Source organism: Myotis brandtii, unplaced genomic scaffold, assembly GCF_000412655.1.
Source record: "Myotis brandtii unplaced genomic scaffold, ASM41265v1 scaffold240, whole genome shotgun sequence".
Taxonomy (NCBI): domain Eukaryota; kingdom Metazoa; phylum Chordata; class Mammalia; order Chiroptera; family Vespertilionidae; genus Myotis; species Myotis brandtii.
In genome coordinates, this window is record NW_005359064.1 from 2,153,687 (window position 1) to 2,164,627 (window position 10,941).

The 10,941-nt window shown below is 46.1% G+C and overlaps 1 pseudogene; it reads right to left on the bottom strand.

Moving 5' to 3' along the window:
• Positions 1-562: 562 nt before the first annotated feature.
• The window catches only part of LOC102258615, an 11,474-nt pseudogene continuing 1,095 nt past the window's right edge, over positions 563-10,941 (bottom strand).

Sequence of the window (10,941 nt, forward strand, 5' to 3'; positions counted from 1 at the left end):
CCTGCATGTCCCCCACTAGGGATTAAGCCTGCAACCCGGGCATGTGCCCTGATCGGGAATTAAACCATGACTTCCTGGTTCATAGGTCAATGCTCAACCACTGAGCAACACCAGCCAGGCTCCATTGCAATTCTTTTTTCTGACCGTGGGCCAATTTATTAATCTCAGTTTTGTAATGTATACACACTCATATAGTCGAGCCCAGTGTCAGGTTCCCAGCAAAGAAGGTGCTAGCGCTCTCTAGCTCAGTGGCTGGAGAAATCGGACATCAGAGATTCTTCAGAAGCCAGCCTTGAAGTCCCTCACTGTGACTTGAGATCACTATTATCCATTTGGATTTCAAAAAGGAGGGCCCAGGAAGAGCCTGGAAGACTCTCAGGTTTCAGTAATGTCAACTGGATAATAATTAAGAGACACAAAGTCATTGCCCCTCGCAGTGGGCACCAAAAAGAAACAGGCAGCTCTTCTTTGTCCCAAGCAAAAGTTCTGGCATCAACTTTCTCTTTCGTGGGCTCCATCTGCCTGTCTGGGCTTGTAACCCCCTGAACCAAAAGAGGAGGAACCGCCTTCACTGGGACTGAGTTGGGGCAACTCTTCGCTGGGCTTGCACCTGGGTAGGGGCAGGATCCTGGGCCTTTCGGGGGCGCAGCCCCCCCACGCTGTTGGTGAAGGGCTGCCCCTGGCCCTGGATGCTAGGGCTGCCCGTGTGGAAGGGCTTGCGGAGGTGGTTATGTCCAAGCCCGACTGGTTCGCTGGCTTCTTCACCAGTGTGGTCATCTCCTCCACCCGCTTGAGCTGAGGCTCTCTGCATGCACAGACCTGTTAAGGTATTGGGCCACGACTCTGGGCACAAAACACAGCCGCAGGTTCACATATGGTATTTACGACCCCCGGCTTCTGTCAGGCGAAGTCGGCCACCTCCTGTTCCACGAACTCCCTGGCTCCACGGACTAGGCTGAAGCTCAGGTGCTGCAGGTGCTGCAGGTAACGGCCCAGTCCGGTGTGGATGGAGCACGCTGGTCAGGAAGCGACTGGGAGTCCCGCGCCCTCATGGCTGCAGCGCCCAGGCTGCGGAGCCCCTTCTCCTCCATTTAACAATGATCACTCCAGTCTCTGCTTTTCTTCTCAGAGCGAATTCTAGGATTCCGTAACAACATACTCTCTGAAAAAGAAAGACATCAATTCCATTTACAATGGTATCAAAAACAATGAAGCACTTAGGAATAAATTTAAGAAAAAATCTCTGAAAGCTGGAAGACATTGATGAAAGAAATCAAATAAGACACAAATAAATGGAAAGGTATCCTATGTTCAAGGATTGGAAGAATTAATATTTTAAAATGTTAATACTATGGAAAGCCGTCTATAGATTCAATGCAATCCTTATCAAGATGGCAGTGGCATTTTTTTCATAGAAGCAGAAAAAAAACCCTCCTGAAATTTATGTGAAACCACAAATGACCCCAAAAAGCCAAAGAAATCCCAAGAAAGAAGAACAATCCCAAGAAAGCAGGATGCATCACACTTCCTGATTTCAAGCAATAATATAAAACTATCGATATCAAAACAGTATGGTACAGGAATAAAAACAGACAAGTAGACCAACAGAACAGATTTGAGAGAACTGAAATAAACCCAAGCAAATATGATCAACTAATATTTGACAAGAGAGCCAAGACTACTCAGTGGAGAAAAGACAGTCTCTTCAATAAATGGTGCTGTGATCATTGGATATTCACATGTACAAGAATGAAACTGGACTTCTATATTACACCACTCTCAAAATTTAACTCAAGATGCCTTAAAGACTTAAATACAAGACCTGAAACATGAAACTCCTAGAAGGAAACATAGAAACAGAGCTCCTTGACATGGGTCTTATAATTTTTTTTGGATATGATACTAAAAGCACAAGCAACAAAATAAAAAATAAAAGCAGGACTACATCAAACTAAAAAGCTTTTGTACAGCAAGAGAAATCATAAACAAAGTAAAAAAAAACCACCTACAGGATGGAAAAACAATATTTGCAAACCATATATCTGATAAGAAATGAATATTTAAGACATATAAAGAACTCATACAACTTAATAGCAACCCTCCTCCCCCCAAATTGGCAAAGAACCTGAATAGACAGTTCTCCAAAGAAGACATGAATGGCTAATAGGTACATGAGAAGATGCTCAACATCACTAGTCATTAGGGAAATGAAAATTAAAACCATACAGATATCACCTCACTCCTGTGAGAATGGCCATCGTCAGAAAGAGAAGAGATAACACATGCTGGGGTGGATGTGAAGGAATAGGGGACCCTGTGCACTGTTGGTGGGGAATGTAAATTGGTGGGAATGTAAAAAATTAAAAATAGAACTATTTTCTTATGATCCAGCAATTTCACTTCTGGGACTACATCCCTTAAAGGGAACACAAATATTAACACAAAGAGATATCTGCACCCCCATGTTCATAGCAGCATTGTTTACAATAGCCAAGACCTGGAAAATATGTAAATGTCCTTGATGGATGAATGGATAAAGAAATTGAAAAAAATGGAATGTTATTCAGCTGTAAAAAATGAGGAAATCCTACCATTTGAGACAACATGGTTGGATCTTGAAGGCATTATGCTAAGTGAAATAAGTCAGAGAAAGATAGTATTATATGATTTCATTTATATGTGAAATCTAAAAAACACTAAACAACAACAACAACAACAACAACAACAACAACAACAAAAACAACAACAACAACAACAACAACAACAACAACAACAACAACAACAACAACAACAACAACAACAACAACAACAACAACAACAACAACAACAACAACAACAACAACAACAACAACAACAACAACAACAACAACAACAACAACAACAACAACAACAACAACAACAACAACAACAACAACAACAACAACAACAACAACAACAACAACAACAACAACAACAACAACAACAACAACAACAACAACAACAACAACAACAACAACAACAACAACAACAACAACAACAACAACAACAACAACAACAACAACAACAACAACAACAACAACAACAACAACAACAACAACAACAACAACAACAACAACAACAACAACAACAACAACAACAACAACAACAACAACAACAACAACAACAACAACAACAACAACAACAACAACAACAACAACAACAACAACAACAACAACAACAACAACAACAACAACAACAACAACAACAACAACAACAACAACAACAACAACAACAACAACAACAACAACAACAAACCCCCCCCCTAACCAGTGGTCGGCAAACCGTGGCTCGCGAGCCACATGCGGCTCTTTGGCCCCTTGAGTGTGGCTCTTTTACAAAATACCATACCCCTTAGCCAAGCTCCCTACACCCTCTCCCAAATACAGAATGGATGGAGTTGCTGCAGCTGATTCCTATGTTGTTGGCTTTTGGATAATAAAGCAACATGATTTTTGTTTAAGAGTAAAGCAGAAAATGGACCAATATATTTTACTGAAATTTTCAATGATGGCAGTAAAATTGTTTTGGTGAATACTAGACTTAAAAGGAAGCCCAGTTAACCAGACATGGAATTTTGCAAGGGCGTCCTGGGGTAACATGACATATTCCTCCGTTCTCACAACGAAGCTTCAGTTTCATGTATCGCGACTGCTTGGACACTTCAATCGACTAATGGAAATAATAACCACCACACTCTCAGGCGATCTATTGATTTCTGGGTTTCTTTGTTATTCCCAGCAGAGATCAGACAGTTTTCACCCATCTGGACAGATTTTGTTCATCAGTGTATGTGTGTGTCACACTCATGCACAGAAGACTTGCCAGCTTCAGTCAACCAGTCTGTAAGGAGTGAGATAGTTTGTTTTCTTTTTAGGAGAAGCCCTGGTGTGCGTTGCCTTTGATCTGGGCACGAGACAGCCCTGCGTTGTTAGTGCAGAGCGGGATGAACTCACTGACACTGTGGAGGGGGTAGGTGGATACTTTGGCTTAACACTATAAAGCCATACTTTAGAATAGTAAAAGGCCATTTGCTATGAAAGCCTGCCCACAGTTTGCTACATCAGTGACAAGATGTGAATCTCAGTTTATCAATATTGTAAGTGTGCTTTGGGGCAAGATTTTCTGACTGAGCAAGAAACAAGGATATTTTGTTCATGTTTATATCTCTAAAAAGTTGCATAAAAGTTGGTATGAAATAGGACATGGTAGAATATGTTAAAGAAGTCTTTTCAAAACAGGCTTTGGCATGCAGACTTGGACCTTAACCTAAGTCTGGTGTCAGTCCTACAGCAATCAGCTTTACCTTTGGGCTCTATCTGTGATGTGAACGCGGAGATCCTAGCAATAGATCAATGTCAAGTCAAATCACTTAGAGGGGTAGATGGGGTGAATATATATATAAAATTAGTTCACCAACGAATAAATTTGTGGGGGCCTTGGAAGGACAGGTTGGAGTAGGGCAGGCCTGTTGCAGATTAAGCCCAAAGTCCCTGACCTGCCTGCTGACCTTGTTGGCTGGGGCGGTAGTCAGAGCTGCAGCAGCCCGGCTCCCCAGGAATCTCCTCCTTGGTCTTCATTTTAGCCTTCTGGTCACCCACATCATCACAGCTGGAGGAGGCAGTGAGAGACGGTTGCAATTCTCATCTGTCACTAGTCTCCCTCATCTCCCACTCTTCACACCCTCCTCCCCATCCTGCAGGCTAGCCCTACTTGACTTCCGGCCAAGCACCAGGCCCAGAGGTAGTTGACTCACACAGAGGCACCATCTAGCTCCCACGATGGTCGCCATTCCTATCATAAATTCACACTCCACATCACTCAACATAGTCTGCAGCTCCGGTCCACCCTGACTGAAACATATATTAGTTAGCTGTTTCTGAGAATGGAAGGACCAGGAGGAAGAAGGAAGCCACGCTTCTCTGTCCCAAAGATGACTGAACAGGAGTCAAGCGTGTAGCTCTGGGATGAAGGTGAAGTAAGAAACGGCTGGGATGGGCATTAGACCTCCAACTTCTGGAATTGGAAGACTTTGTGTGTGGGGGGGGGTGCTCTGGAGATTTTGGAAATAGACAGGCTCTCCTCTTTCTGCAAGTGTGGCGTGGCTGTAAGGCAGAAGAATAGAACAACATCTCCCCAGTTCCTGTGGGGAGATGGCTGTGGTCAAAGAATAGTGATGCATGGGACAGGAGAGCTCAGTTTAAGCTCCTGCCCCACTACCTTTTCAGTTTGACCTTGACAACTTGCTTAGTGTCTCTACCTCCCATGAGGGATTAAAATATTGAGAAAATAGCGATTCTTATGTTGCTGGCTTTTGGATAATAAAGCAACATGATTTTTGTTTAAATGCCATCCAATCCACAAAGTGTCATGAGAATGTTATTTTTATGGATGTGTTCATTAAAGTAGTAAAACATTGGACTTGCACTTTTCAATCTCTAACCAATGCTTTAAAAGGAAATAGATTGATGACTTGAAAGTCAAACCATTCTCAAAACATTTCATGAAAGCAATGACTTTGTAACCTGGTGACAGCCCAGGGCAGTGTGACAGGTATGGTAGGCATGCCTCTGTCCCCTTCCTAGCCAGGTCCGGCCCTGGTATCCACTAGATTGTATCCACTAGACTGTACAACAGGAAGCTGCAGACATCAGAAGGCAGGGATGAACATAAATAGATCCCCATGTAGGCAGAAATGCTCTTCTCTACCTCAAAGTCAGAGAAACGGTTTTCTCGCAGCCTGTCCCCACTCCCATGGCAGAAAGAATGGGACTTATTATTTTCAAATCTCTTAAAAGATTTAAAAATCAAACTCAACTGGGATCCTGCATGGAAATTTCTACAGGATATATTTCTCAAAGACTCATTCTCAATGCATTACCATTTCAAAATAGCTGAATTCATAAACATCCACTGTGCAATATTGAACTCGTCTCATTTTAGAGGTGTTCTGGGAAAAGTTTGACATTTTGCAGGGAGAGCTGTGAGTTGAAGTCTTCAGGTCAGCACCCTGCAGCATGGAGTTTTTTGTGACTGTATTTGCAGACAAGGTCAGTAAAAATCACTCCTATTCCTAAAGGCCCATCTGCCTCAGTGGGAACAATTTTTGCTTGTTAGGGTAGGCACAATGATGTCCCAGCTGGTGCGACAATCACAGGATGAACTGGTTTGCAAAATGCGGAGAGAGGGGAAAGGGATAGATGGAGAGAGGTCGCAGGGTGAGGGCAATGGCCCCAAAGGCTCTGGAAGAGAGGGCAAGGGACCAGGGCCCTGGTGGGGTGCTCCTTGGAAGGAGCCTGCTGGCTCAGACCTATCCCACCCCCTCAGAACCAGAGTCTGTGGGCCCACACTGGAGCTTTGGCTGCTCCTCCGATGGTGGGGAGTGGTAAAGAGAGGGGGCAAATGTGGGTGAATGTGGCAGAGGCTGCAGAGAGTATTCCTGAGAGTTTTCATCTCTGAAAACAAAAATTAGCCCACCATGAGATTTTTCTTTTTCTTCAAGAATGATCAAGCAGGCAATAGCATGACACCCCTTAGCCAAGCTCCCTACACCCTCTCCCAAATACAGAATGGATGGAGTTGCTGCAGCTGGGGAGGCAGGACCTGCGGGCTGTGGAGTCTTTTGGCTCCTTTTCGGGACAATTAAGGCTCCCCCAGAACCCACAGGCAGTGGGCAAGGGGAAGAAAGTTGTGATCCAACCTCTTCACACCAGAGTTGGACATTCTGCCAAGAACAGTGCAGACTGGTACAATCACTATGGAAAACAGTGTGGAGTTTCCTCAAAAAATTAAAAAATGGAACTGTCATTTGACCCAGTGATTCCACTTCTAGGAACATAGTCTAAGAATCCTGAAATACCAAACAGAAAGACTATATGCACCCCGATGTTCATATCAGTGTTATTTACAATAGCTAAGACCTGGAAACAGCCCAAGTGCCCATCAGTAGATAAATGGATAAAAAAGCGGTGGTACATTTACACAGTGGAATACTATGCAGCAGTAAAAGAAGAAGCTGTCGTACATTTACACAGTGGAATACTATGCAGCAGTAAAAAAGAAGAATCTCTTACCCTTTGAGACAGCATGGAGGGACCTGGAGATTATTATGCTAAACAAAATAAGCCAGTCAGAGAAAGACAAGTATCACATGATCTCACTCATATGTGGAATCTAATGAACAAAATAAACTGAAGAAAAAATAGATCCAGAGATGTTGAAGCATGCAATAGACTGACATATTTCAGAGAGAAGGGAAGTGGGGCAGGAAGAGATTAACCAAAGAACTTGTATGTGTATATGTATAACCCGTGGACACAAACAATAGTGTGGTGAAGGCCTGGGGAGGAGGCGGGAGCAGGGTGGAGAGGATCGATAGGGGAAATAGGGGACATCTGTAATAAAGATAAATTAAGAAAAAGAATAAGCTGCTATCTTCTTATTGATGTGTCCATTAAAATTGTAAAACACTACTTTTTAAAAAGAGAATTGGGTTCTGGGACTAGCGGCTACTAGGGACCGGTAACCAGACCATAGCCTGGCTCCTGAGGAACAGCGAGAGCAGATATGGATTACCTCAGTCATTGGGCTCACCACGTGCCTGGTGGGGCTGCGAGTGCTTCTCATATTCTGTCTCATTGGATTCTCACTGTAACCCCACAGTACAGGGAGCGATTGTCCCCTTTCTCTGGCCTTGCCTGCTGCTGCAGGTTGAGTCCGAACAGAGCTCAGCCTGGCATTTACCTGATTTGGACCCTCTTGGTTGCTGAATGGACACTGTAACTATGTGGAGCGGGATTGGAAGGCAGGGCTTTACCGCAGCCCGAGGCATGTAGCACTGGACATAGACAAGGTGAAGGTGAACAAGACAGTGTGTTACAAGCCTGAAGGGCCACACGCACCCTCAACTGTATGTGTGGGGGAAGCCCTGAGCAAAATCTCACCAAGGTCCTAAGGCAGCCCATGATGGAGGACAGTTGCAGAGTTGATGGCTCACTTTGGATTGGGTTTCCATCAGGTTCCTGAGAGGGGAAAGCTCATCAGAAGCTGAATCAGCATGTCTGACCTGCTCTAGCCCAAGCAGAATCTCCAGCTCTTTAACCTCCTTATTCCTTCCTTTCTGGCTGGTGGAGAAGGAGGTTGCTTTCTTTAGTGCCCGGTGTGATGTGATCACTGACCGCCAGTGGTATCCACCATAGAAGGAACAACTGGGAATGGTCGCGTGGTGTTTTCTTGACGGTATGACACAGGCCAGAAGTCTGTGTCCATTCACCTTCCACTGTGCCAGCTATGGAGGCTACAGAAGCCTCTGACAAAGTCAAGATTTGCCTCCTGACGCTGATTTGGTGCAGGGAACCGAAGGCTTTGTCACCTTACAAAGTCGGTGTCTATCCCTCTGGGTGATGAGAAACCAACAAGACCATCTTAGTAGGAGTGGCCCAGGTCGCCAGCATTGCTTCCCCCTCTACCTGAACCACGGGGCGTTTATCACTTGGGACCACAGCTGGGCTTCCATGTGTCCCCAGCTCAAGGACATGACCTCCTGTCCCTGGGGGAGGGGGAAGAGGAGGAGGCATCTAGAACATAGGGGGGCAATGAGAAAAGAGAGAGCGCTGTGTTTTCTGCCAGGATCTTACTGAGCAGCTGCTGGAGAGGGGCCTTGGGGTAAGGAGATGGGGGGAAGGTCCCAGCCACATGACAAGAAGCAAGTGCACCTCTGAGGAGCCAGTCTCACCTTCGGCCCCTCTCCTCCCAGCCTTTCCCTCTCCCTTCCCTGCTCGGCTGTGTCTCTTTTCCTCCTCTTTCCCAATCTTTCCGTGTGCTCTTTCGCTTTCTCCTGGCTCAGTGTGATAGGCTCCCACCCTCAAGGGGCCACTAGACCAGCCTCGCTGCCAAATGCTCTCCTCTAGTCAGTGAGCAGGTCATTCATGAGCCAAGAGGTCCATCCAAGGACCCGCTGCTTCTCTGTAGCTCATGACGAAACAGGTTCCCTGAGGTTTAGGGAGGCACCAGCTTTTATGCAATCACAGTTAATCCCTTGTTTTCATAACAAGGTTGGGAGAATCTGTTTCTTGTTCCTCCAGGTTGTTTGTTGATTCTGAAGAGCTGCAGTGCCCACGGCAGTGCAGGTTAAGCTCCATCCATGACTCATCGGGACCCCTGTGTCTGTCTTGCAGGTGTCGCTGCTGCCTGCAGAGCTGGCCCCCCTCTGACACTCAGCTGTTTCAGTCCTGGCTGCACCTGGGAATCGCCAGGAGCTTAAAGAATTACTCATGGCTGGTCCTACCCTAGGTTCTGATTTAAATGGGTTGGGTGGTGGCCTGGTCATGGAAATTTTAAAAATCTCTCCTGTGCTTTTCATATGCAGCCACGAAGAAAACCACTGCTCTTATGTGAAATTAGGAAAGGCTGAGGCCAGGGCAGGGCCAGCACCTGACGCAGGAGTGGGCAATCAGACCTGTGATCTCCCGTGTTCTCAGCCCTGTTTCACATTAGATGGAAGCCTTGCTCCTTCACTCGTTTATTCATTCCGCAAACAGAGTTGAGAGCATTATAGTGTCAGGCATTAGGGGACCCATGAAGAAGCCACAAAACTACATTGGATGCAAAATCATAAGCAGAAGTGTTTTTGGTGAGCCGCGAATAACAAGGGTAACAAGGGGAACTAGGTGAACTTGTAACTTAATAACCTTATCAGTTTCTGCCTCACAGAAGACTTTGCCAGTGGGAGCCAGAGAAAGTCCCGGGGCTAGGGCCCCTTCTCCAGGATGGCTTGGCGGGGCAGGGGCTGCCTTAGTTTTGGGAACAGTCATTCTCTGTGCTTTGATGACTGGCCTGTTGAAACATCAGGACAGGGTAGGCTCTGCTGTGCTAACAAACCCCAACATCTCAGTGGGTTAGCACCAACACATTTATTCTTGCTCATGGCACAGTCCAAGGGGACCAGGGGTCTCTCTTAGTGGCCCTTCTCCAAGAGGGACTCAGAGACCCACAATGATTTCAAGGTCAACTCTGCCTCCTGCAACTTCTCTACCTCAGCTGTGCCGATGGCAGCAGCCTGGAGAACACTCCTGCTCCTGCCTTGGTCCTGGCCCAGCGTTCCTTCTGCTCACACCCTCAGGCACGTGGGTCAAACCCAACTTTCTCCTCGTGCATTCCTGGAACACAGGGCGTCACTTCTGTTACTCCCGTGTGTAAGGCGACATGTTTCTGCAGTGGGCCCATTGAATGTTTATGTCACAGTTTAGCTTGTAGAGGGCAACCTTATTTCTAACAAGGTGTGTAGTAACCAGGAACAGACTCCAGAGATAAATAAAAACTGAGACCGGTGAAGGAGGAAGGAGCGCAATGGGAGGCCCTAGCCAGGAGGAACCCCGCAGGGGGCACTGAGCGGAACATTTGTGGACAGGCACAAACTCCTCATCTGTGTAAATCTTTCGGGTTTGTATGAAAATCATGGAATCTGTTTTTTCTAAATAGATGTCACCAATTTGGTGACGGAGGCCAGAACGGAGGCCCTGTGTTGCTAATCTTTGTCATCAGTCTGCATTGCCCCAGCCTTTCACATCAGTAGATCTTGAATGGTACTGGGAGATTCCTAAAGCTAACTCCTTTCCTGTTAAATATGGGGCAACTGAGGCCCAGGGGAGGGAAGCGCATTCTCAACATGCAGCTGGCCAGCAGGGTGATGGGGTCACCTGACTCCGCCTGCCCTCTCCAGACTCCTCCTGGTCCCTCAGTTCTCCTGGTGCAAGGGTTGGGGGAGGGGGGGTGTCCTGCCAGTGACTGACTTCTCAGGGCAGCAGGGAGCTGGGAGTTCCTGCTTGCTTCTGCTTTATAGCCATCACCTGAAAGGAAACCTAAGAGAGAGAGAGAGAGAGAGAGAGAGAGAGAGAGAGAGAGAGAGAGAGATATGCTTTCATGATT